This window comes from Episyrphus balteatus, chromosome 2 (genome assembly GCF_945859705.1).
Source record: "Episyrphus balteatus chromosome 2, idEpiBalt1.1, whole genome shotgun sequence".
NCBI classification, from domain to species: Eukaryota; Metazoa; Arthropoda; class Insecta; order Diptera; family Syrphidae; genus Episyrphus; species Episyrphus balteatus.
In genome coordinates, this window is record NC_079135.1 from 48,340,790 (window position 1) to 48,367,919 (window position 27,130).

A 27,130-nucleotide genomic window follows, 5' to 3' on the forward strand; every position below is an offset into this window, starting at 1 on the left:
TGATTTTTTTTTTTTGTTTTATTGTGATAAAAACTCTAAAGTTCCTTAAATGTTAACACTTCATTCTTATAATGTTGATCTGACATAGAAAGTTATTACATGAAAATTAATCAAATATATTTATAATAAAGTCTAGATCCAAAAGCTGGATTTTCAAAATAGCACAGCAAAATGGTAGGTTAAATATATGAATATTATTTTCAATGAGGAAAATTTTAAGGTTATGTCATTATATTTGTTCGCTTTTTTTAACTTTTCTCAGTCCCTATGATAGTTACACAATAAAAATTGTAGAGCATCAAGTTTCATTATTTTGGTATACTATTGAAGATTATGCGATTTTTCTAGCCAAAACTAGGAAATTTAAAGGAGCAATTTACCTCAATATGGGTAAAGAATAAAATGTTATTTTTGCATAAAGTATTTACGAAAAAAAGGCTAAATCGTTTATGTTATGTTAAAACAAAAAAAATTATAAAATGGTGGGATGCCCAATTTTCTACAAAAATTGACTTAAAATGAAAAAAGATAATGGTAATGCATAGTTAGTTAGTTTTCTTTTTTTAATAAATTAATTTGTTCTGATTATTATTATTATTAGTTTTCAAACTAAAAAACAAAAACTAAAATAAAACAGCTATTTTTTGTATTAGCTTGATATAAATTTAAGGCCAATGAAAACTTTTTAATAAAGGGGCTTATAAACGAGAGCATATTTTACGTATATTATATTTAAATTTAAAAAAAATACGTTTTTTTAAATTAATTTAATAAAATAAAACTAAAAAAAATATTTTGTGAAACTAACTTAAAATTATTAAGTCAATTGAATAAATAAACAAAAATATTACGAACACCAGCAAAATTTAAAAAAAAATTAAGTAAAAAAATATTAAATTTTTTTGTTAGTATTGTCTTCACAGAAAAACAGTGCATTCACAAAAGAAGATATTTATATCACCTAAAACTTTAATTCATTTACTTATCCAGTCAAAACAATACTTAAGGAGATGTAGATCAATTCGCTTTTTCCAAAATAGCGGTTTTCCCCAGGGGTGGTGTCCCGAAAACCAGTACTTAATCTTTTTTAATAAACTTCTTTCAGATTTGAAAAATTTAGCTTTCCTGTATTTCGTTCCACAAAATGGCTGTTTTTTTTTACTTACTTTCCTACACTCAAACGATAACTATCAAAATTGAAACCAAGCCTAGAATCCAGAAAATATTTTATTGGGTAATGGGGTAGGGTAAGAACTTTTAGGGTGTTTTTTTTTAATAATAAAATTTTTGAAAATAATGCATTTCTTTTTTAAAAATTTTGTTCAAGGTTTTGGTTAATAATAACTACAAAGAAACCAACCTTTATTTCAAATATTATTTTCTTCTTATTTTTTGTGTACAAACAGCAGTTTAGGTTAAAAACAATTGTTGGAAAACACACATTACACACTGTGCAAAAAAACAAATTTCATAAGTAAAATAACAGTCGTTGGACAATGAAGACCAAGAAACCCCATCTCATACAAACTTAACCCAGAGAAAGTGTATTACAGTTAGAAAATTGGATAAAACTGTCATGAAATTTCTCTAACAGAAGAAACAATTAGAAACCTTCAACAACTTTGCACATACACCGAATATGCGAAACATTACATAAAAATTCATTCATGTCCTGTCGCTGACTGAGAATAAGGGGTACAACAAAATCCTGTATTTCATTCATGCATTCGGGTATTGCAAAACTCCTTTTCTGTGAATGAAAACTTCGTCTACTTGCAATATACACTCACTCTACGAAAAAAAAACACCACCACACATACTAAACAGCTTTCTGGGTCATTACGAACCTACAGCACACCAAAGTCTGTACACACCATCATCAGTGCAAGGATACATTTTCCTATTTTTTCTGAATGTGTTAGTGTGAGCTTTGCCCTGCATTGCTTCCTGGTTGTTCATAGAGCTCAAATTTATTTCATTTTTCTCACCCCATCCCCACTACTATACAATAGAACTTCCCCAAACATCGGCGCAAGTGCGGAAACTGCATATTCTTATTTTCACATTCATATATCGCTTTTAAAGCACACATAGCCAGTCAGCGGCAAGTTCCAGCCAGCTATTCAATCCATAGTGAAGAAGGTTCACTCATTCACCAGCCTACTGCCGAGTGTATCCTAGCACAGGCACACAAAAGTCCTTAAGCAGGCTGTTGGATATTTTTGTTCGTCGTGTACCAACTTTGATTATATTGTTAAAGGCGCGTGAGAAAGTTGAGAAGTTTTGTAATTTTTTTTTTTTTCGTGTAGGTAGATTTAACGCGGGCGAATAAGTCCTGACTCGAAAGAGTTATTCAGACTCGAACTCTTGAACATACCTTCGTTCTGGAGGATTGCATCCTCTTCTCAAGTGCTACTGCAACTCTGCTACCGTCGTTGTCGTCAACGTCTTCACTGGTTGGCAATTTATTTTCCACGTAGTGAAATTTGCTAAGCACATTCTAGAATTGCATGCTGGAATCTAGAATTCCTGAGTGTTAAGTGGTCGAGAAGTGGTTTTTTGTTCTTTCGAAAAAAATCATAAACCCAAATGACTTAAATGAAAAAAAAAAAAAAATATTAAAATAACAAGCAGAAAGAATAGAAGAAAAGTTTAAAACAGGAAGTGAAATTATTTTTTTTTTTTTAAGAAAAAAAAACAAATACCTACAACAATAAGGACTTCACACAACCACAACAAAAAAAATATTTAAAAGTGTTTGTGATAAAGTGGAAGACTGACGAAGATCTTCCTTGGGACCAACCTTTGCATATAAGGACGTGAAAATAGCAGCTTAAAAGAAAAACCAAAAAACCTTCAAAAGGTGAGTGTCAACCATAAGAATACTTAACATTTCTTTTTTCAAAAGTGTTTTAAATTTTTTATAAGACTTTTTCAAAATCTTTAAATTAATCTTTAAATAAAAGAAAATATTTTTGTGACAACTCTATTGTTATATTTTTGCAAGAAATTTTTTCATTAACTCGCAAAAACTTTAATTAATATTTTTGAAAAACAAAATTTCTTAGTAGATTTTAGGACCGAAGCAAATTATATGTTCTGAAACTGTTTTAATAGTATGCATTTCAATTCGTACAACAATGTCAAAACGTATGCTTTGCAATCATTTTTGAATTATAATATTTGAATCAACAAATTGGCAAAAAAAGGAGATATTTAGTTAAACACTGTTTTAGACCTCATTTTATAAAATTGCGAGAAAAAAAAAATAACCTTAAACTCTTAAGTTTCTTGAACTATTTCATCTTTAAATCAAATTCATTTTCATTGAAAGTCAAAACAAAAGTTCAGAATTAGTAACATAATCAAAATCAGTAGTAAAGTAAAATATCACAAAACTTTCTGAAATGACAGCGAAGAAAAGCAAAACTTATGCCTCTAATCTGAACCCAGATAAGGGTATCTATTCCGTTCTTATTTGAGTAGGTAGGAACACTAAGTCATACATTTCTGTAATCAGATTTGAAAGACGTCCTTAAGGTTCCTTCCATTTCTGGCCAGTAAATTAAAAAACCCTACGATCATTGTAGACGATCATACCTGGCTCAATCTCTAATGTCTTGATTATCTTTCAAATAGAATGTGAATCATTACAGCTTATTGAAATGGGTCATGCAAGTGTTTAACGATGCTTCTTAATTTAGGCTGTCTTCAAAGTACAATAATAAAAGTATCTAACAAATTGTATTTGATTCATGCTAAAGATCCAATTGAAAAAGTATCTACAAATATACATCTCTTTCAACTTCAAAACAAAAAAAGAAAATTTTCGTCTATTTTATATTTACAGAAAGGTCTTAGTATTGTTATGGAACAATATATTCCTTTTGGATTGGCTTTTCTCAGGACTTTTGGAATCAAATAAAAATTTCAGTGCTAAAACAACCTGCTGACAATCTCGTACATTCTTACCTAGAGAGAGGTAGAGGCAAATTTCGCTTTGAACTTCTATGACTATCAGAATCCAGACGCCACGAAAACTTTTATTTTTAGTGTTTTTATATTATCAAATCAAAATTCAAACATCGATTCTAGCTAGCGAGCTATCTAGTACCTATAAAAAAGTTTAATTACCCAAAAAGTTTAATTACCCTCATTTAAGATATTCTACGATACAGTTTTAATCGATTTTTTTTTTATTTTAAGTTCTCATTTACAGAGAGTGATAACTACTTTTTTCTGATAACTGAAAAAGCATCTAAACTGTGTAAACGAAGAACATTTTATAACAAAAATGTTGAGTTAGTTGTGCACATAAAACACAATGATCTCTTGATCTTTTGTGCAGTTCCTCTCCAGGTATTTCCTTGCCTTTATTGCAGTAGAGCATACTATATTTATCCCTTTTTGAAACAGAAGAAAAGCAAGTATTTCAACGTTCGATATAGGTAGGTAATATTTCCTTGTTCAAGAATTTGGAGATTCTTCTAAGCTTCTATTAACCAGTGAAGAAACCTGTGTTTGTAAAATGATATTAATATCATCCTGAAAAAACATTGGGTGCGAAGAGTTTTGTTTAAGGCCTATTATTTTTCTATTACTTTCAGCTCTTTTAAATGAGAACACAGAACACAGAGGTCCAATGTAGAAGAAAAAAAAAAAAAAACAACAGATATAGAAGAGTTATGCAGAAACGCCATCAATGATTTTGATTTAAAAAAACGTATACATTTTCAAAAATGGTCCGACTTTTGAGCCGATACCGTCATAGAAAAGTTTTGTTTATTTCTAGCTTTTTCGTAAACGATGAAACCACTTTGCACAGAAACAATTAAGTTTATTAAAAATCGAAATTCAGGAACAACAAAAATCAGGCTTTTCCAAAAGTGAAGGTTTAACTGATTATGGTTTATCACACTCATTTTCATTTTCTAACAGTGGGATAGCCTGAAGGTAAAGCACTCGCCTAGTGATCCAAGAGTTGTAGAATCGATCCCAGTGGCTGCCAATTTTGTGTTTTCTTCGAAGTTTAAACAACTTTGATTTAAAAATATTTTATAATTAAGAACTACTTTACATAATCCAAATTCATTCTACTTTGATTTCAAAATCATCGTTTTTAACGCAAAATTATTCTGAAAAATATGTAGTTTAATCAAAGTGGTTTTCGTTGATAATAAGTTTGTTTTTTCCCTCAGTTTATACATCGCACTTTACTTTTATGAAAACTTTTTTCGTCCTCGTGTGAACATGCCTTTTAAAATTTAGTAAGTCCAAACCATTATAATTCGATGTAATTGCTGTAAGTAATTATATATATTTTTAGATTTGTCAAAAAGTTAATTTTCACTCTGATACAAAACCCGGAAAAGATGAATGACTTCAAAAACGTATGGATTGACACTTTTTTATTTTTTTAAGAACATGTTACTGGTATAAGAGTTTTCAAACAAGTAAGAAAATTTTAAAAGTTGAACTTAGAACAAAAAATAATTACAGTCAAGGATATGCGATTTCTTCAACTATCAAAATAGCACTACTCTTGTCCTGAAACATGATACAGATCAAAATGCAATGCTGTTCCGAAATATGCTTCGGTTTGCTAAACGAAGCCATTTTGTTTAAAAAAGAAACTACTCTTTGAATTTTGTATTGAGTAGAAAAGTTTAACTTTGTTTCAATAAAATCAGATGGTTTTTATGACATGCTCTGCAGAATTCAGACTCTCGTCAGAACTGTTTGCTTTGTTGAGCAGTTTTCGTTTTTGGATATTTTTTCGAAGGATTCTTCTTGCTCCTTCATGGTGTGTCGCATGTATAAAATGTGTAGTTTTATAGAACTGCCCTCAGTTAAGCTTTGTATTCGAATTCGATGAAATACGACGATCATAAAACGGTTCGGGGAACTAAGTCCACGGGAACTAAGTCCACTGAGGTAGTTAGTTCCCACTCAGTGGGAACGAAACCCACTTTAGTAAAGTGGAGTAAGTTCCCATGCTAGGTGGGAATCTAATTCCCAAAAAAACGTGTGGTTTTCGTTCCCTCTGAATGTTAACTTAATTCCCATTTGACCAAGAAGAAGTAAAATAAGAAGAAAAAGAGTCGCGAGTTTTTAATTTGACCTTTTACAGAATCTGGAAAATCAGCAGTTCATTTCGAAATCCAGTTTTCAAGAAACTGAAATGAGTGTACCACTCACGGAATTAACCCAATTGGATGTTAGTTCCATTTAATTTGGAATTAAATCCACGGGACAAGGCCCAGTTTACTTAAAAAAGTGTTGTTATTGGCGCCTTCCTGGCGATTTAACATACCCTTAGCGGAGCAACGAAGTTACATGAGCGGGACAGAGAACCCTAAAAGGGATTTAAAATACTGAGAACGCGTGAAGCGAGCCGGGCAAGGTTTCAGTTAGTTAAAAAGACCCTGACATTGGCGACTTTAAATATCCTAAGTGGACCGCTCACGCAAGTTCGTTCCTCTGCTTAGGTAATGTTAGATCCCCAGGCAGACGCAAATGTTTGTATGTTAGTGAAGTGTTATAATTTGGCAAACGCGAAGCGGAAAAACATTTGCTAACATGCGAATCTATTTAATTTGTACAAGCCAAACGCGAAGCGGAAAAAAATTTTGCCCAGGGGAGAATCAATTTTGAGGTGTGAAAATAAAAATTCGCGCGAAAGTTTTTCCACTTCACCGTGTTATCAACTTAAAAAGAATACATATCAAAAATATTTTCGAAAAGACTTTCACTTTCCATGATCTTATTTTGCCACGATGCTATTTCGACTAACCATTAAGTTTGCCAACTTCTTTTTTGTTTTTCAACATCTTGTAATTGTGCTTTGCATTGGACTAGGTACTACCGACAAAAATAAATCAAGACCGGTTCTACTATTGCATCAGCAGTGGTCATATTAACTTGTCTCTTCAGGTACTTATACGCAAAAATAAAAAAAAAATACATGTGGGAAATGAGTACCGAAATTCTTCTTTTGGGACTTATGTCTCAGTAGTGAGGGACATACCTAAGTCCCGAATTAGATTCTAGTAAAGTGGGACATAAATTCCGAAAAAAATCGGGACTTATGCCCCTGCTCGATTTTTTTTTACTAAAAAGTACTTATACGAAAAATCACGCTTATTTGATTACTTTCGTTTTTCGTTAAAAAATCGTTGTTGAAAATAAATTCTCTTTTGATTTTTTTGAGTGTGTACTAGGTTCCCATTAGGGAGTGGAATTCAAACCCACCTTGAATGGGAAAGAAAACCACTTCACTAAAGTGGATTTCGTTCCCACTCAATGAGAACGAAGTCCCTCAGTGGACTTAGTTCCCTGCACCTCATAAAACCATTATTTTCATCAATAACTTTGAACACTTGCACCAAAGTGCACCATTAAATGACGTCAAGAAGTGAATAAATTTTATCGGTTTGTTCCAAATATTGGCAAACAATATAATTAATATCAAAGATACTCCCTCTTACTATGACGTCACTGGCACTGGGTGAGAAAACAATAATTGTTTTTCCAAAAAACACAGCGTCCGTTGAAAATTTATTCACTTATCATGTGTTTTTTTGTTGTTGTTATACTTCTTCTACTTCTTATTTTCTCACTCTTAATTACCACGATGATGTGTTTTGATAAAAATTTAATTTAAGTACCATTCAAGTGAGAATAATATTCTAGGGGCAATTGGTGAAGAGAGAGTGAAAAAAAAATGTATATCACTGTTGGTGGTTTCCGTCAATAAAATAGCAGAAGTTCAATTTTTGGTCTGCGCGCGATTTTCCGTAAAAATTTATTTCAAAATATTTTTTTAAAGAATGATTTGAGGCATTGGAAGCTGTGAAATACCATTTGTCTTTCGATGGAGAGTATTTTTTCACCCCCGAATGATTATTTACAATACGGATAATGGGTTTTTGAATATTTGTTTTTCTTTTTCCACTCTTAATTTTTTGGTTTATGTGGGTGGCCAAGAAACTTCGAGGAAATGTTACAAAATTGTTGAATGAATTTGTTGATATGGGGGCACGATAGGAACAGATTTACTATTAACTCGACCTTGATAAAAATTTTATGAAATTTTGAATTTGTTTAGAGAAGGGAACAAATATTAATATTTGTTAAGGATCTTTGGACTGATCTTCAAAAAAGAAAAGATTTCAATATTTGATCATGAATGATTTATAAAAGACATTTATTTACCTAAAAGAGGGTAAAACCTTTTAAAATAATGAGCTCAGTAGTTGTTGAAATATATTTAGATTCTGACAAAAAAAATACAATTAGAGAGCTCTTGCAAAATTCAGTGAAAAGTTGTTAAAATTTCCCCTCCATGGGGTAAGCCTTCAATTGTCAAAAAGGCTTAATTTGACAAATACTGTTCACTTCACAGATTTATGACATCTCTACATATTTTCGAAAAAAGATCGTCGAAAATTCAAAGGGATGTTTTCGTAAAAGCAATAATTCCAAGAGATGAAAAAGTAGCAAGGAAAGTTACTTAATGGAATCACCAGTAAGGTTTAGTTTCTGGACAGGACGAACTAATCTGTGGGCACAAGTTGAAAAGCCCATCTTCACTGGAGTCACTGAAGAGTGTGTAGCAAGATAACTTCGCTTAAACGAATAACATAGATCTTTGTTCATTTATAGCTTTTCTGGACAAAGAAAATGAAGAAAAAGCACAGAGAAAAATAGACCACATAAAATAGAACAAAAATATTAAGATTTCTCTATGGTTTTCATCCAAGAAGGAAACCTTATTAAAACAATCGGGTTTTCCTTATTGTTTTAAAATCTGCAAAAAAATAAAAAAAACGATGACCAGGCTGGGAATCGAACTGGAGACTTCAAATCATTAGTCGCCCACCTTATCACCTGGACCAACCTGCCATGAAAATATTGATCGCGATTTTTGTTCTAGTGCTAGGTTGCAAAAAAAAACAACTTTTCAGTCAAATTTTAATAAGATTTTCTCTATAAAAATAATAAGAAATCTCCTTAAAAAAACCTTATTAATCGTTGATTTTAATAAGATTTCCTTATGAAATGTATGGAAGGTAAAACAATATGGCAATCTGTTAGTTTTTAGCGGGTCATATTTTTCTCTGTGAGGAACAAACTTCATACCTGAACTTAAAATATCCGATCCTGACACACACTACAAAATAAGTTTAGCACCCAAATATGTACAAAAGAGATGAGATATTTCTTCAGAAATGTCACGGGGAACAGATTCAAGGAGAAACTTTGTTTTCGAAACAAAGAGTTGAGGAAAAAGAACAGAGAAAGAGGATAAAGAAGAAGGAAAATAAAAGAGCGTTATATGTATCCTTCTTGGAGAATACGTGTTATAAGTTCCCGCAAAAGGAATGAGGATTAATGTGGCTAACTTTCGGGAACAGATTAAAAGAGAAATAATCTTTTATTCGACGGTCATTGCGGTGCCAAAATGCATCTACACAATACTTCAGATGGAAGAACGTTATTAAAAAAGATTCAACTAAACATTTCATCAAAACAAATATTGAATAATTTGCACAAAAAACGGAAGACATGAAGTGTTTGTAAAGAATGCCGGCTGGTGAGAATGAAGACTTTGTACCCTACAATTCTACTTTTTATGTTTACTAAAAAAGTGAAGAACATCAATTCTTCAGACGAAACAAGAGAGCGCACGAAAAAAATCTGTTGCCTGACAACGAAAAGTTGATTGAAACGCGCTATGGAATTCCCACTTTCACGACTGTCGTTACGGCAAAATAGCTGAGAAAAACAAAATATCCATGCAAATGATAAGCGGTAGCGGAAAATACCTTGGTCAGCTGTAAATTTTTGCCTCAAGCTTAGAAAATGGCTATTGGGCGAAAAAAAAACGACCATTTCAAAAACGAATAAATCAGCAGGGTAGCGCATCAATTGTAGTTTCTTATAGGTAATGACAGTTGGTACCAAGTAAGGCCCAACCGAAATTTCGCTGTTTGCCATTTTTGAAATGCAAACCCTAGGTCATTTAAAAAGCCAACAAACCCCGAATTCCGGGATCTATTTCACTCACTTGAAATAGAACTTCGAAACGGAGAATACTGGATGCACAGGATGTACTGGTGAAAATTATAGACTTCACTAGGTGAAAACAAACGTATGAAGAATGCCAACGGAACTAAAAAAAAACTGACAATATTCCCAATGGTGCTAAGCAAGGAGTACTCCACGTCTTAAATTTAACTATTTAAGATTAAATTAATTAATAGAAAAAACAACAACTTCTAAGACGGAAAAAACGGGAAGAGATAGTAAAGCAGTGGTAATGTCTATTGGGGATTGCTACGTCAGAAGGAGAGAACAGCATCAGAGACAGACACACGGTCAATAGTCAAAAATTGAAAAAAAGAAACTTTCCGGAAGTTAAAAAAGAAAGTATGCCAATCTTTGTAAAAGAGGATACTCCCCAAGCTACCAGAAAGAAGACGCGAAGAACTATAACTTCCAGCAGACTATTTTTTGGAATCGCCTAGAAATTTTCCTAACAATTCAAAACAGTCCATTATTGGTGTGGTCTTGGACAGAAAAATTGCTTATAATTTATTATATTTGTATTCTCTGATAGATCCTGAAAACAGCTCCAAATTTCAAGGCAAAATAAACAGAAGAAGCAAAAGTCAAAAGTTTGATGGAAAATTGTAAGAAAAATTATATTTGCGTTACGTTTTTTGACAAGATTCTGTCTATTTTAGATGTCAATATCCAGAGCAATAACTTTTTAAAAGTTATATAGTTCAATTCTTCATCAAAAAGATAATCTTTGCACCATATCGAATAGAGAAAAATTAAACTTTGTGTTTAAGGTCTTGCCATACAGAAATTTGATATTCTAACTTTTGGAACCTTGGCAATGAGTAACGTGAGAATCCATGGGTATTTTCAACGCTACATTGAGTTTATTTAAGTGTTCGGTAAGATTATATTGACGCTATATGTTTAAGCGCATAGTATTAATAAGATTCACTTGTTCACACTCTCTAAAAAACAAAATCGCATGAAAATAATCTTGCAAATAGGTAAACGAATATCAACCAAGCTTTAAAAACTCTATGTTTGATCAAAGAATTAAGGTTCTCTTGGAACGTCCTGGAACATCGACGTTCACGTGTTTCATCGGTCGTCGTCGGTATTTGAGAGTCTAGAATCTTTTATCATGCGGGTCCTTTTATAGAAAACCAATTTTAATGATAGGTTAATGAGTAGTTTTTGGCCAGTCTGCCATTTAATGACGAGCTTTAAGGTACTAATAGCGACACGTTCACCTTATCAAAGAACAACACCAACACAAATACTGTAGCTGAAGTAGCTGCGCCATTAAATTATATACAAATATAAGAATATGGATGAGTTATCCGACGGAAAAAATCGAAGAAGACTGTCTAGGTCTAAAAAACACGAACTTTTAAAGGAGTTAAACTCGTTACTAACTGGAGGTATTTGGGTTAGACTGGGCTAATACTATTCGACTGAACTCAAATGTTACAACTCATCTCTCGTCAAATCGATTCTTGGCTCAACTTTAACTACTTCAACTGTGAGTAACTCAACTCAAAACGTGGGGATTATTAGAATTCCGAGTAAGGCTATCTGTATAGTTAAAGTTAGTATTGTATTAAGCCGACTGAAATGAAATGTCCCGAATCGAATTCAGCTATTCGCAGTTAAAGAGATGTATGGTATTTTGTAAGGTTCATTAATTGAAACACCATAAAGCGAGTTCAAGGCCGTTTTCATTTTTGATAATTTTAGAATATTATTTTTTGCATTTTTCACCAAAGTATTTGAAAGAATATTAAAATTTATTAGGCTTATAGGACATGATGAAAAATCATGGTTCCATTCTAAGATTTTTATCGGTCATAAAATAATTATTTTATTTTTGTATTGGAATTGTAATAGGATACATATACAACGAATAGAGGCTTAACCTTAAATTACAACAACATTGATAACCTTCAAATAACAATCATCAATAGTTCCATCGCCCGATGTTGTTTCATGCTTTTTGTTAATTTTAAACCGACAGCTATCTGAGTTATTGGAAAAAGAAAGAAAAACAAAACAACTTATAAAAATTATTATCCATCATAAATAAAACCTCCATTCCGTTTAAAAATTGCAATTTTCTCTGCGGTTCTGGTGGATGCGATGCGGTGGCGTGGAAGAGGCGTAATACATTAACATCATGAACTACAGTAGACTCAGGCAGTATAAATGCTAATAAACTCTTAATTTTTAGTAATTTGCGATTTATATTTATTATATCGCGATTTTCAAACTTTAGGAATCCGAAATAGATTTACCGACGGCGAAGGATCCTTAAAAAATGGATCAACATTAAAATTGTAGCCTGGAAACCGCATTGTAGCAATGTTGTTCGTTAGGTTTCTTGTTGATAGCAAGTGAGAGCAGTGATTTTTTAAAGTACATACACATATCTGGCATTTTTTGATAATTTAAAATTAACGCCGCCCCACTGTAAATATATATTGCCATGATCTTTAAGCGTTCATCACGTGCAAATAAAAGAAATCCTTTTCAAGCTTCTCGGTTAATTCCTTTGCATTTTTTCATGGTTTTAACAACAATGCAAAATATACGACTCTTTGGGTGTATCATCGAAGGAAAAATTAAAAAAAAAACCAGTAGCATCTTTCCAAATAGCACCACATGAACGGTAGCCAATCCCCATGATGTCGGTGGTGGCGTAAAGATTTATTATTCGAAAACCAAAAGAAACAAAATTAAAAAAAAAAAAAGAAACAAAAAGTTAACCTGTCCGTGTCCAACACGGTAGCTGCGGCTTTTGGGACCCGGGTAAGATGCGCACGGTCACTAATTGACCGCGAAAATAATAACGATAATGTGCTTAAGCCTTGAAATGAGTTTCTTCAATCTTATGGATTTGCTTGCTGCTACTGGAATCTAAATTTGATTTTTTTCGATTTTTCTCCTTTTTTTTTTGCAATATTTCGGTCAGATTTGGAATGGATGATGTTGTGAAGTTAATTTGAGTGCAGACATGTTGATGCATTAATACTCAGCAATGGATCATATAGAAGGAAGGAGAGGGCGAGGGAGAAGGAGGATACTGGGACCACAAATCCGCTTATACATTTAGTTGGCTACTCTTTGACTTCAGTGGTACGCAGAAACGGCTTTAAATCTGAATTAAGACCGTGTACCATAACGTATGAGGAATCCTGAACTTAATTTTTTTTCTGTCAGGAAATGATAAATAATGTTGAGACTTTGTTCACGAGTTATTAGATTTCTAGGAAATGTTAATGCCTTTCAAAAACCTATGATGGGATTTATAATTCGCTTGTTAAGTTAAAGCTTAGTATTTTAGTTGACCAAGATCATTTAGGCCTTTATGCATGAATGCCTTAAGTGGAAAGCGAAGTTTGCTTTGTTTAAAAGCACTGCTGTGGAATGTAAGTTGAATCGGAACTGATCGTTGAGTTTTAATTCCTGATATTTGGTCTCGGTTAAACGTTTTCAGGGCTCAGGGGGGTGCTTGTCCAATGCTTTTCCCAGAATCGGAACAACAATTAATAATTTCAGATATAAAGCTATTGAAGAGAATCGGCAGAAAGATCTGGGGGGTCATTCCGTAATTTTGAAAATGATAATCGAATAGACGATAATTGTTTCACAGTTTGAGAATCTTTAAAGCTATTTTAAACCATGCCTGATTGAATATTTTCAAAACAGTTTATATAAATAAAAGTTTTCATATCCCTAGAAGTCGTATACTACTAGGTGAGCTAGTAGTTGCCTCTTAATGGGGTGGCCGAGGTGCGCCTCCCGAAAATGAAATTGTTTTTTTTTCTGTAAGTCAATAATCGTCAATAAATAAACGATAGTTAAATAGGCTAATACCTACGACTTCTAGGGATATGAAAATTTTTATTTTATTATATTTTTTTCTATTCGATTATCATTTTCAACATTACGGGTAGTTGGGTAGTTTTTTAGGAAAAATTTTTAGAAAAATATTACCAGGGTCTTTTGACTTGGTTAATAAAAGGACTGACTGCATTGTTAAACGACTGTTATCCTGAATGGAAGAACCTGCTTCCTCTAAAAATCCTCGACGCCCGGGAGGAACGTTTTTAACTACGGAACTTCTTCTTACAACCAAGCGGTAGCTGATGAATTTTCTAGAATTTTCTAGATCTTCACGTAGAATGTTAGGAACCTTAATAGACCACGTGCATTCGAACAATAATGGAAACCCTAGCCTACTACAAAGCAGATAAAAAGAAATTTTTAGAACCATGGAAGCTACTATAGCGACTGCAAAGGTCAACATTTCTTATTTGGATTTGGACTTGTCGTTGGAGACTCGATCCGCATCAAAAGGCTTAATTCTCCAACATAAGCTTGATATGCGAAAACGAAGGTGATTCTACGAATAAGTTTCCTCAACATCGCTTTGCCGTAAAATAAGTGAAAGTCTGAAGTAATCCGATAGGTCTTTATCAACCAAATTTTCACACTACAGCAAATCTTGAAAATTATTTATGAACATTTATGATATTGATATTCATTACATATTCAACGATTTCAAGGCCGTTTATGAATGTATCTACCTACAAAGATGAGCTATATTAGGCAATGTCTAAGATTATTTTGGCATTGTTGTCAAGTTTTTCCGCCTGTGCACAACGCTTGAGACCACAAGTTTCTCCGTAAAGGTCGCAAAGACCTTAAAGATTACTTTGATGTTTAAAAAGGGTTAATATGAGTCTTAAAAGATAATACAGAAATTCAACGTCAACACCAGAGACACAATTTTTCAAAAAACCGTCCAGCTGCACATGATGTCAGTGGCCATTTTGTATTTTTGTGAGCACTTAAGCAGGCCGCCTGTATGTCGTGTCGCTGGCCACTAAAAGTAAGTAAGTAAGTCTGTAAAAGATCAAGTTATGTATTCTAAGCAGAGCTACCTTCGTAGATTTTCAAAAAGAAGCCAAAAAAGAGGATTTTGATAAAAAAAAAAGAGGCCCCAATAAAAAAAAATGTGAAAATAGAATAAGTTAAGTACGATAGTCACACGAAATGCCTCATTTGGGCCTTTCCCGAACCGCAACACAAACCTTTTAAAACAATTTCTTAAAATTAAAATTGTATTAACATAATAAGAATAATACAAAAACAACACAAAATTTATCAAAAATAACCTTATAAAAATCAAATCAGCGCTAAACAACAGTAACGCATATTTTTTCACAATTGCGTCGTTATAATTGAAAGTGGTATAAGTCACATTTTCCTTGATTTTCAAAAAAATGTCAATTTTTTTTAATCAAACGTACATAATTCTAAAAAAGAGGAAAAAGTGGAACCAAAATATCAAAAAGAGGGATTTTTTAACAATTTTTAAAAAGTGGAGAAAAAGTGGATTAGGAGAAAAAAAATAGGAAAAACGCCTAGAGGCGCAAAGGTAGCCCAGATTTTAAGGGATTAGTATAAATCTACTACTTTTCAAACGAAAAATTCCGTGCCTCCGTAGAACTTACTGACAACCGAAAGTTTTTTTAACAGTCCGCACAAAAAAACATACAAGAAAATTTAGTTTTAAAAACCAAAATTATATTTCTAAAACTTAAAACTCATCATCACTTTATGGAAAAAAAAAATATTATCATACCAGTATGTAGATACATATTTCAAATTCTTTAGAATTTTCATATTGAGTATTGATAACAAACAGACAAATTATGTCTCCACCAGTTCTTAGTAAAAACCACAAAAATAAACCCAGACAACAACAGTCTTACGATTTAAATGGCTCCAAAAAGTCGTTGGATTATAATTTGGGTTTCAGAAGCTGGCGACGCGACGGCCGGCACGCGGCCCAGAACGGAAATAACTCTAATTCCTTCAGTGTTTTCATAGTAGTCTGACAGTCACAATATGTTGGTCATCGGGCAAGACCGATTAAAATAAAAACTTAAGCCAGGTAAGACTTGGACTGTATCTGCTAAGAGTCAAGATCAAATCTCTGGTCAAGGTTGTATGAAAAATTTTGAGGATTTGCCGTGGTCTGAGAAATACTGTTGCATAAGGGAGATTATTAATTTTAGTAGAGATATCTCGCAATTCACAAAAAGATGTTGTACCATCGTAACAGAACAATGGATAGTCTTTGTTTTTTTGCGAACTGTAATTAAAAACTAATAAATAGGTGGTTTTACTAATTTCTTGAAATTTTGTATTAAATTTTCTTAATTTAAAACACTACATTCTAGACTATTATAAGTTTTGTATATTTTTATACTTCTCTTTTTTACGATAAAAAAAAATTAAAAAAGCAGATGATTTGAGTTTTATTTTTTTTCTTAAACAAAAATTTAAGAGATACAACAATGTACCTATGCAAACTGTAAATACAAGATAAAAAAGGGCACAAAGGTAAACATAAGATAGAATATAAAAAAAATTATATATATATGTATATATCTAAAAAGCAAACACGTAGACAAATGAGGATGAGAGATCGAACATGAATACACCACCAACAACAACGCACCAAGCTGTTGGGCAGGCGACCATTAGTTACCGTCACTCTGGGTAAAACCAGAAGCTGATGATCGCTACACGGTCCGTTGAGAATGGGATTTCTATGTAAACTTTGTATCTTAAAGTGTGATTCCAATAAAAAAAAAAAAAACAACACCATAAGATACAAACAACTCTTTGGATAGAAACGTGCCAGTTAGTAGTAGCCAACAGCAAACTTTGTACTTTTGTTGAAGGGTTTCTATTTACTTTTTTTCGTCTAGAACCTTAATTTTTTTTTGATGTGGTGGAAGATAATCATAATCAGTTGGGACATATGAAGTCAAAAAAAAAAACTAAAAAGAACAAGATTTATGATGATCTTGAGCTGTACTTGTTAAGTTTAAAATTTTTAGACGTTTAGCGGTTCTGATGATGGTTGAAGAAATAGTTAAAAAGAAACTTTTCAAAAGAGTACACAATTATGTTTGCTTTTTTTTAACTAGGCATGCAGTTTTGTACACCAAAGTCCAAAGCAAGAGTTTTTCGAAATTTTATAAGAATTGCTTTTAATCGAAAACCGCAAGGATTCGGGTAAAACAACTAACCAAATTGTGAAAGCAGTTTAGACTATTAGTTTTGGGACACCTTGTAAATTGAGAACGTTGTTAAAGTAGCTTCTTCAAGGCAATGAAGTGAAAAAAAAATGCGGGAACTTTATTCACATGGGAAATAACTTCACTTGAAGTGGGAAACATTCACTTTGTTTCTGGTGAAGCTAGTTCCCACTGAGTGTGAGAACCATTTTTTTTTTTTTTTTTTTGTGGGACCGAAATTCACTTGAATAGTATTTTTTGTCAAGACTGTGGATTTCAATACGAAATTAGTCGATGAAAACTGAAAAAATCTATGACGTCACGTTTTTGAATTTAGAATATTTAAATATATTAGAAAAGTATATTTTGGTTTTCCGAAAAAAATTAAATATCAGTTTTATTGATCATTGAAATTTTGCATTATATCATATTATCTCATATTTACTTATAAACATAGTTGGTAACCATTTTACCCCAAAATATAAATTTTTTATGGAAAATAAATAAAAGAGATGTCAAAATTGTGCCAATTTAAAAACTAAATCCATAAAATAGCGTAATAAAAGGTCTAATAGTGCTTTTTACTAATTTGGCACTTTTAGACTTTGTTTTCAAAATTTTTAACTTTTTTTTTGGAATATGAATCCTAAATCTTAGATCCAACACCTTTTTGATATAAATTTAGCAAAGTTTCTAGCTTATAAACTATCTTGAAAAAGAAAATTTTGGCCGCCATTTTGGAGCTGCCATTTTGAATAAAAAAAAGTTGGCAGCTTTTCGTATTCTCCATACTAATATAATTCAGTGTACCAAGAAATGGCCGTGCAAATTAAAAATTATGACCCCAAAAAGCACCAAAGAGTCCACTGTGCGTCGTCACCTCAAAAAAATTAATTTAAAAGCTCTTAGCCATAATTATACAGATAAAGAGAGGACTTTTAAATATAAGATTTAATATTTTTAACAACAAATTTCTGCTAACATCGAACCTTGAAGAACATAAGACTAAGGATTTTCTGACAAACTTAATGAGAAATACTAAGGTACAAAAATTTCATCAATCATTTAACTAGTTTTTCGTTTTTTTTTTTATCATTTCGACATAATAACGAATCATGTTCAACTTCCTCTGACTTCCTACAATCACTTCCATTTTATCCAAACGGATATCCGGCGATTTGTCCATTTGCTGATGCAATGTGTTAGAATGATTTTTACCTGAACGAATATCTACCCAATGCAACACGTTTGCATCAGAACAACAATAAAGGAAACCTATCTGATCGAGCAATCCACGAGTTGATTTTGCTTTTTGTTGTTGTTGTTTTTGTTTGTACCTACGTGTATTTTGATGGTTGTATCTATAAATCTACGCGGATTGTTAGTGCGGATAAAAAAGAATTTACATGCATAATGGATCCTCAACACAATTTCTTTGGAAAATTTGCCCGCAAACGAGTATTAAGAAGGAACATTGAGTGATACTGATGTTAAATGGAAAAAAAAGCAAGGCAGGGTTGTGCTAAAAGAAATAAAACTCAAAACGACAGATGGATAAAACTATCTTTATATGTATACAAGAGTTGAGTTTGAATTTGAATTAATTATCTAAGAAAGAGAAGGATGAAGAGGATCAGATGAGGACTGTGAGGAGGAATCATGTCAAACGATTTATTTATTCTGATCATGACTTTGTATAATGCCTCTATGCAGCTCGAATGCTTAGGACAAAACCAAACAGAAGTCTAACTGCTGAACGTAGAGGTTGGACATAAAATGAGCAGAACGATCTTGGTTTTAATGCGCATCCTTGAACTTTTCCTTTCAGTTGCTGTTATTGTTTGATGTTTTGTAGTTGTTCTGTTTATTTTTTTATATTTTTTTTTATATAGAAGACTGGGTTTTTTGTTTTGGTTGCTTTGTCACCGGGTTATGTGTGTTGCAAATTAAATTTTATAGTTCAGTGGCATTACCATTAGAGAGTGCAATATGTCAACAAGATTGGGTCAATTTATCTTTTGAATAAGGTTGGTTGGCCATCAAGTTGATTAGCTTGTGGGGAAAAGTCCCAAACGTTGTCGAAATTAATGCTCTGAATGAATTTTTCGTTTTCTGACATACTCTAACATATAATTGCTTAAATTAGCTGTCGATTTTCGATAGATGATTAAACTATGCATTAATGTATATCAAACAAGATTTTTTCACTTACTAAACATATGGATTCTGACCGATTTAGGGAACAGACCTGCTCTGGCTTTTATCATTCCGAAAAAATATTTAAATATATGCATTCATATACAAAAATTTTATTGTTTCCGTATAAACTTTTTTTCTCGTAGACTGTTCTCATTTCTATTTCCTTTCAAAGTCTAACATTCTTTAAATAGTTCTTTTTCTGCTTTTACTGTTTTTATGCTTCTAAAACATCTTCAATTAAAAACTGTACTTAGGCAAATCTCTACCTTCTCTACTTCACATTACAGCTAACCCAGCTATATTAATCGAATTCTGTAGGATGAAACAGCAAACAAATCAGTAAAGACAAAATTAAAAAAAAGTACGTATTCGCCCGAGTGGCCCACGTGAACTTTGGATGATTGCAATTTTCTCCGCTCGTTTTAGCTTTTTCTAAAGTCTATCTCTTAATCTAATTGTATAACTGTATGAGTGTTCATAGAAATCACACTCTGTATATTGTATGTCGATAGGTCTTTTGCTCCATTTCATGAATGAAATTCATTGAAAAGTTGATATAATTTTTTTCCCTTTTTTCTTTTATTTTATTTTTCACACACACGCACACATTCAATGGAATGCTGGATATGATGCCCACGTTTAGTTTCGTTTGAACAGATTCAAGAGACACTTCTATATCTGCTGTGTATCTTTTTCAACGCACTAACTACTTTGATATCTTGTGGTTCAAATGAGTGCAAAGAAAACAATCATATCTCAACACGAAAAGCTTTCTAATTTCTCATTTCCAAGCAAAATTTTAATCGTATTGACGACGATGACGACGACGACAACGAGAAAAATATGCACCTAAGGTGGGTTATGTCTTCGTATTTAGTGTGAAGTATGCCTCAAACTCTCGAACAACGCCCCCGTTTTCTTGTTGTTGTTTTTATTTTTTATTTTAACTTCTCCAGAGTTTCCTGCTTTTGAGTGGCTGCACTAGCAGCACGTGGGCTTTTTTTTACCTCATAACAACTTAACGTAGATACGATGTAGATATATCTGCATCTACATCTCTCATGCAATGATTCCCACGTTCATAGTTTATTGACTGCTGTTGGTTGATGTTGCATTCATTTAAAAATAATAATAAAATAAGAAAAAAAATTATATATAAATATAAAAAACTTTAATATGATAAATATACAAAATAGTGTCGAAGTTTTGTGCAGCTCGGTGCAACGCAATGAGAAATTTTTGTGTTGGTGGCAATCACCTTTCAATCAGGTCTCCTTGTTGTTTTGGTCTGAAGCTGCTTATAGTTTTGCTAGTTGGTGGTTCTGCTTGTTAATGCAGTTTTTTGTAAAACGAAATGAATTTATGTACCAGCTTTGATGAGTAGGTGTAAGACGTTTAGAAAAGAAAAAAAATAATAACTTTGTCATCCGATATGTAGGAGTTTCGAAAATAGTTCACATGATTTTTAGATTGTCTAAAAAAAAACAGTTTTTAAATTCGTTAAGAAGTTCGAACTTTATTTGATTAATATTTTCTTGATTTAACTACACTCATAAAAGTATAAATATGTAAATATGTACATTGTACAAAGCCTCAAAGAGTATCAATGTTATGAAAAAGTGCTTAGCCATTCGGAAACTTCCATTTTTGTAAATCAACTACACGTGCACAATGGTTGAGAGTGGTAAGTCGCCTTAATTTTGAAATATCAAATTTAGACCGAAAGTACGTTTTTTTACAAAGTATTGGCATTGATAAATAACTTGTTTTTTATGTAGGTATTATTAAATTTGTGCAACAACAACTCTAGAATTCTTAAACATCTATTACTTTAATCGATTAAAATATAAATATAGGAACCATCAAATTAAAAAGGTTAACAATTTGTGTATAATTTATAACCACCACTACACTCCAAAATATTAGAGTGAAAATTAGTTCATAATCATAAAATTTCGAGGGCAAACGCTAAGGTCACTGTACTACAAGGTTTTAAAGTGTTTATATTTCGACTGATAAATCTTATCATTCATGACGATAATATTATACAATTTCACTGACAAACTACTATTCCTTATCTTTCATATTAAAGAAGGTCCATCGCTACCTGTGTTTACCAAAAATTTAAAAATAAATTCCCAACAATAAACAAACATACTACGTTGTATGGAAAAGATAAAACCTAAGAATAGAATGGCTTAAAAAAAACCGAAATCATCAAAATAAAATTTAAACAAAAATTAATTTTTAATAAATTGTACAAATTACGACCCGTAGTAATTATACAAATATTTGGCATCACTACATTTTCCTGAACAAAGGTCACTAAAAAGAAAACCACTAACAACGTTTTCAAATGGTGTGAATGAACCTTTAAATGCAACCGCACTGCACTGACCATCATCATGGTTGTAATATCATAAATTTAAAAGCCATATGGTCACAAAACATGAAAACGTCAGAAATAAGCGCAACGCAACTTTGTTTCGTAAGTAAGATATACCTACACGCATAAAAAACACATTTTTGACTCCTCGTTGCGTTTTTTTTTTATTATTTTTTATTTCCACGCAAACAGCTCTTGCAGAGGCATTATTATGTTTACGTATATCAAAGCAAACCTACATAGGAAAATTATTATTATTGTTTGATTGGACTCTTTTTCATTCTTGGAATGTTTATATAGTTAGAGTGTATCTGTAAAATATTTCATTTCCTTTAAACCACCTTCACACTACTTGGTGTATACAGTAAGGCGTGTAAATAATTGGGGTGACCATTTTTAAAATATGAAGGTGTATCTGGTTTATCTGTTTATCACATCTAGGGCACATGGTTATGATTTTTGTAAGAGATCCAGGAAATTATTTCCGGTTTATTTTTATTTTATTTTCATTCATAAGTTCGACTTAAAACTCCAACTTTTGACATAAAATGAATTAAGAGTAAGTTAAGGCCATAGTAAATAAATATTTAGATGAGGGTAGTGAATAATCATGCTCGTGAATGATAAAGAATTGAATAAACATGATCGATGACCCAATCAATAGCAAATAAAGTAAAAGTATCTCCAAATAACGTCTGGAGTTAATCATTCTCATAGGACGAGGTATGGAATTTCATAGTCTTATTACATCAGGGAAAAATTGACGATCGGATATTAAATATTTAAAACGTGTTTGAATTAAGTCAAAAGATCTTTCAGATGAAGGGAAACGAATGTTACTATAGAGATACAATGGTTCCCGGGATTGCAATATGTTATGAAATAAAATAAATTAAAGTAATTCTTCCAGGTTAGTGTGTTATTAAATGTAATACCAAGATTTCTAACTGATGAAACAGAATCGACAACTTTGTCATCAAGCCTTACTTATGGCAGATTTGTGCTACCAATTACCTTTCTAGAGATTATAAGACTCTTTGACTATTTCGTATTCAAACAGGGCGCATTTCTCCTTGACCAGGCAACGATTTTTTAAAGGCCCTCGCCTCATTAACCTCATTTATACGTTATACCACTTATTATATTCTTCAAACGACAACTGTATTGCAGTTGAATATCGTCTGCATACATATCCATAGGGCTGAGAGAAAGGCCGTTTATGTAAAGGCAAAATAATAATGGGCCTAAGATTGATCTTTGCGGTACACCCCTAGTCACGGGAATAAATCAAGATTTCCACTAATCTGAAACAAGGGCTGAGATAAGAGTGACATAATCTTAGTACCTGAAGAGAGAAATTGAATTGGCTCCCGAACTTGCAAAACAAAAATATAGTGATGAACTTTGTCGAATGCTATGGAAAATTCTAGCAGAGTAAGTATGGTAGCTTTGTCGTTTTCTAATAATTTACGAATATCTTCAGATATTTTAATCAACGCAGTTGTGCAAATGTGCTTGGACCCAAACGCACACTGATTGCAATTTAATAAACTTCTCATTGAGATAATCTCGTATTCGAACATGCATTATTTTTTCAAGTGACTTGGGTATATATGACAATATTGCAATGGGTCTAAAACCATTTGCATCTTTATTTTTGGCCACACGGATAATCTTTGACTTTTAAGAATTACATTGGGAATTCTCCTGTCATAAGGATTCTTTTAAAAATCGCCATGCCAAACTCACCATAAAATATATTACTTAAATCAAAACATGCAGCCTTAAATTCAATATTCAATTAGAGTATGAAACTAGCTTTTTTTAGGGTAAATTTGTAAAAAAAAATGTCGTAATGGTTGGTGAGATGTACTGTGAAGCCAAACACTCTGAAAAACTGAAGGCTGTTTCTTGCGAGTTAAAAAAAAAACCTAGCATCGTATTTTTCCTTATTTATTCCGACTCATTCTTTAATTAATTTTAAAATATTCAGGAAAAAAAGGTTTAAATCTTAAACCAACTTTTATATTGATTTGTCATCTGTTAGTACTTTTGCAGCGACCGATGCAAAGAGCTAATTTTCCAGTTTTCTTCGACATAAATTGACTGGAAAACCGCAATTTCACGTTCCACATTGCAAACATTTTTTGATCAGATTTATGTATAAATGGCGATTTTCAGAAAGGTGTTTTAAGTTTTATAGAAGTTATTTTGAGTCTGACATGCAAAAACTATACTTTTCTTTAATATATCTTGCCTTAAATTGACCTTTCTTGAGATCATAATTTTTATCATAAAAAAAAGAAAATAGTACAGCTGGTCACCATATGCTCTGTACCATGTATAAATAAATACGAGCTTATTCTTCCAAAAATACGAAAGTTTCCTAAAACGAAATCTTATCAAACTCCAACCAACAGCAGCAAGAAAAAAAGATATTGGCAGCATGATTACGCTACCTACGCTTGCATATTTTTTACTTGCAATACTCCAATCAATCAAATATATATTTTTTCTTTCACAACAAAATGGTTTACATGTATGTGTGGTGGTTCGAAGAATTTATCAATTAAATCATTTATTTTTGTTACTCTTTTTGAAAAAAAAAAAAAAATTAAAATATCACCTAATTGAAAATAAAAAAGAATAAAAAACAAACAGAAAAAAAAAGAAACAATGACAATCGATTACTTTTGCTCGAATTGTTAATGAATGAGTGAATTTCATCAAAGAAAATTAACCTTACACCTACTTATACTTATAGTTTTGGTTTTTACACACGCGACTATTTCTGTCTTAAGTTATAACACAAAGATAGAAAAGCTATTCAAATCGCTATCACTAGCTGGCTAGCTATCTAGCTAGCTAACATTGTGCTTTAGTGTTGAATCTTCATTGAGAAAATCGTGCGAAAATACGCTATAATTCAAGTATCGCCAAGGTAATACACTTAGGTGGTGTATGTGTGAATATCACAAAAATTGTATAAAGATATATGAAAAAAGATATTATATATACAAGATTATAATATAAAAAAAAGTACATTTGACAACTGAATGAATTTATTAGATTGTGTGTGCGATGTTTATAGGTGTAGAAATAATGTGTGAATATTTTTTCTTGTTTTTTGTTAGCACAAGATAGGTATTTTAATTTTTTTTTTCAATTTTTTTCTTGATATTTGTCTTTGAAATTTCAAGTGCCATAAAGTTAAATTTAATATTTTTGGTATTTAAATATATTTTATTTAATAATGGTGTTGAAAGTCTAATAAAACATAATATTCGTTTCATTTTTTTTATTTAATAAAATAACAATAATAAACCTTTAATGTTGATGATTTGAAATATGTTTAAATATGTAAGCAAGAAACTTGTAACATTTCTTAGCTCAATTCTCAAAAACTTTTTTAGAATGATCTACCTAATAAGAATTCAAATGCTATTCTACTTTTCAATTTTTAGGTATTTTTTTAACCTTAGGTTAGCATGGCTTTTTTATAATTAGTGCGTACTCTAATTGATGAATATTAGTTTTGAAAAGTAAGGGACTTAAGTATCAGCCTTGTTTTAATCCTTAATTCTAAAATATTTATACATTTTTCAAGGCTTCTTTGTTGTACTCAGCAGAAAACACATCTTTAGAGCAACCTTTTCCTAAGATTCTTCGGTAGAAATCACAAGAGTTGAAAAACACCACAACATTTCACAAGATTGGATGAATTTCGAGAATGTTTATTTCCTTATCGATTTTAAATTCCTTATCAAAAATTATTTTTCTACATATCAAGTACCACAATAAAAAAATTACAATACTAAAAAAATGTTTAGAGTTAATTTCAAATTTTAAACAATAAAAAAATATGACAAAGCAGCAAAATTGAACTTACTTATACCGACATTTATTATTTCTACAATTATAGATAAAGTTTATATGTTGGCAACACAACTAGACAGATCGCCACCATCATTTTGATTTCCCATTCAATTTATTCACAGTCAACGTCCGCTCTGTGCGCAGTCACACATACCCTTTGCTCTCTCCATAAGTATGCCCAAGTCACGACCCAAAAGCTATGTGTGGGATAAGTTAGTAGGTATAGGTAAGCTACATTTTCATTTCTATCATGTAAGCACTCACTTAAAATAACCTTAATTAATATATTGAATAAATTTGGGTTTTTCTGGATTTAGAATTTTAACTGCTTACATGTGCTTACAAACTATTTTTGATAAACAAAAAGCTTAAAAAATATTCGATTTAGGCCAAAAACCACAAATTACAATAAAATTACAAAAAACAAGAACCCACCCGGCCTAAGCAGGCTTTTACTGAATAAACATCCATATTTAAAAAAAAGTCCACTAAAAAAAAAATAAAAATAGAAAAAAAAACAACAGAAATATTTCTGGTGGCAATAAATTTATGCTAAAATACTTGTATAGCTTTCAGCTGAACATCCGCGCACATACTTTGCACAATAATTCCTATCTATATATGTAAAAAAAATTATAGTAAATTTATTTTATATAGGTAAACTTTGTATATCTCATAGAGCAAGAGCGACACTTTTTTTTTATTCCACAAACATACTTATTGTATTCATATATGTATGAATATATACCAACTAACTATATCTACTTGTATAGGCGGATACTTTTATTGAAATTGTGTATGCATGCACGTAGAGACCTCCATTCATTATGATGGCCGCTTCATTCATAAAAACCGTCTTCTTTCTGTCGTCCCCATCGTTTCTGTCGTTGTTTAGCTGTCGACGTCCGTCGTCTGTCGTTGTTGTCGTCGTCGTTGTCGGTTTCCAAGTCTCAAATCGATCCCCCCGCGCAACACAAATACAAAACCAAAACCCAATGATACATATGGGGGATACCTACTTTGCCAAAGCATCTCAAAACGAACAAACTGAATATATTCGTAGGTAGCGCAAACCCAAAAATGCGCAAAAATACAACAACAACAAAAATACAAAAAAAAAAAAACACAACCAAAGTTGATCGCGTTGGTTGGGAGTAGTAGAGAGAGGCTAATAAATATAGCTCAAGTATCTGTGAGCGATATAACAGCAGCACCATCACAACGGATAGCTCCAAACGGGTCGAACATTTCAATTCTTTTTTCTTTTTATTTTGTATTTATTTATTTTTTCATCGAAAAGAGGAGAAGAAAAAGAGAACTAAAGCAGAATAAATATTGTAGTTGTGTCCTTGACGTTCCCTCCCCACTCGTTTGCCCTCAAGTTAGTGCTAACTAACGATATCTTCCAAACTTTTCTTAGCTCTGAAAACTTATTTTATATAAGCTTTCCGACACACCATTCAATGAAAAGTGTTAGAATTTCGAAATCATAAAAAAAAGTACATCA

General features: G+C 31.9%; 1 protein-coding gene across 1 annotated transcript in view; it reads left to right on the top strand.

The window, feature by feature from the left end:
• The first annotated feature begins 2,122 nt into the window (after window positions 1-2,122).
• Window positions 2,123-27,130, top strand: part of LOC129912375 (protein sprouty) — a 54,278-nt gene continuing 29,270 nt past the window's right edge. Inside the window, exon 1 of the mRNA XM_055990585.1 lies at window positions 2,123-2,863. The gene's annotated coding sequence lies outside the window, so the exon portion shown is untranslated. The remainder of the gene's footprint in view (window positions 2,864-27,130) is intronic.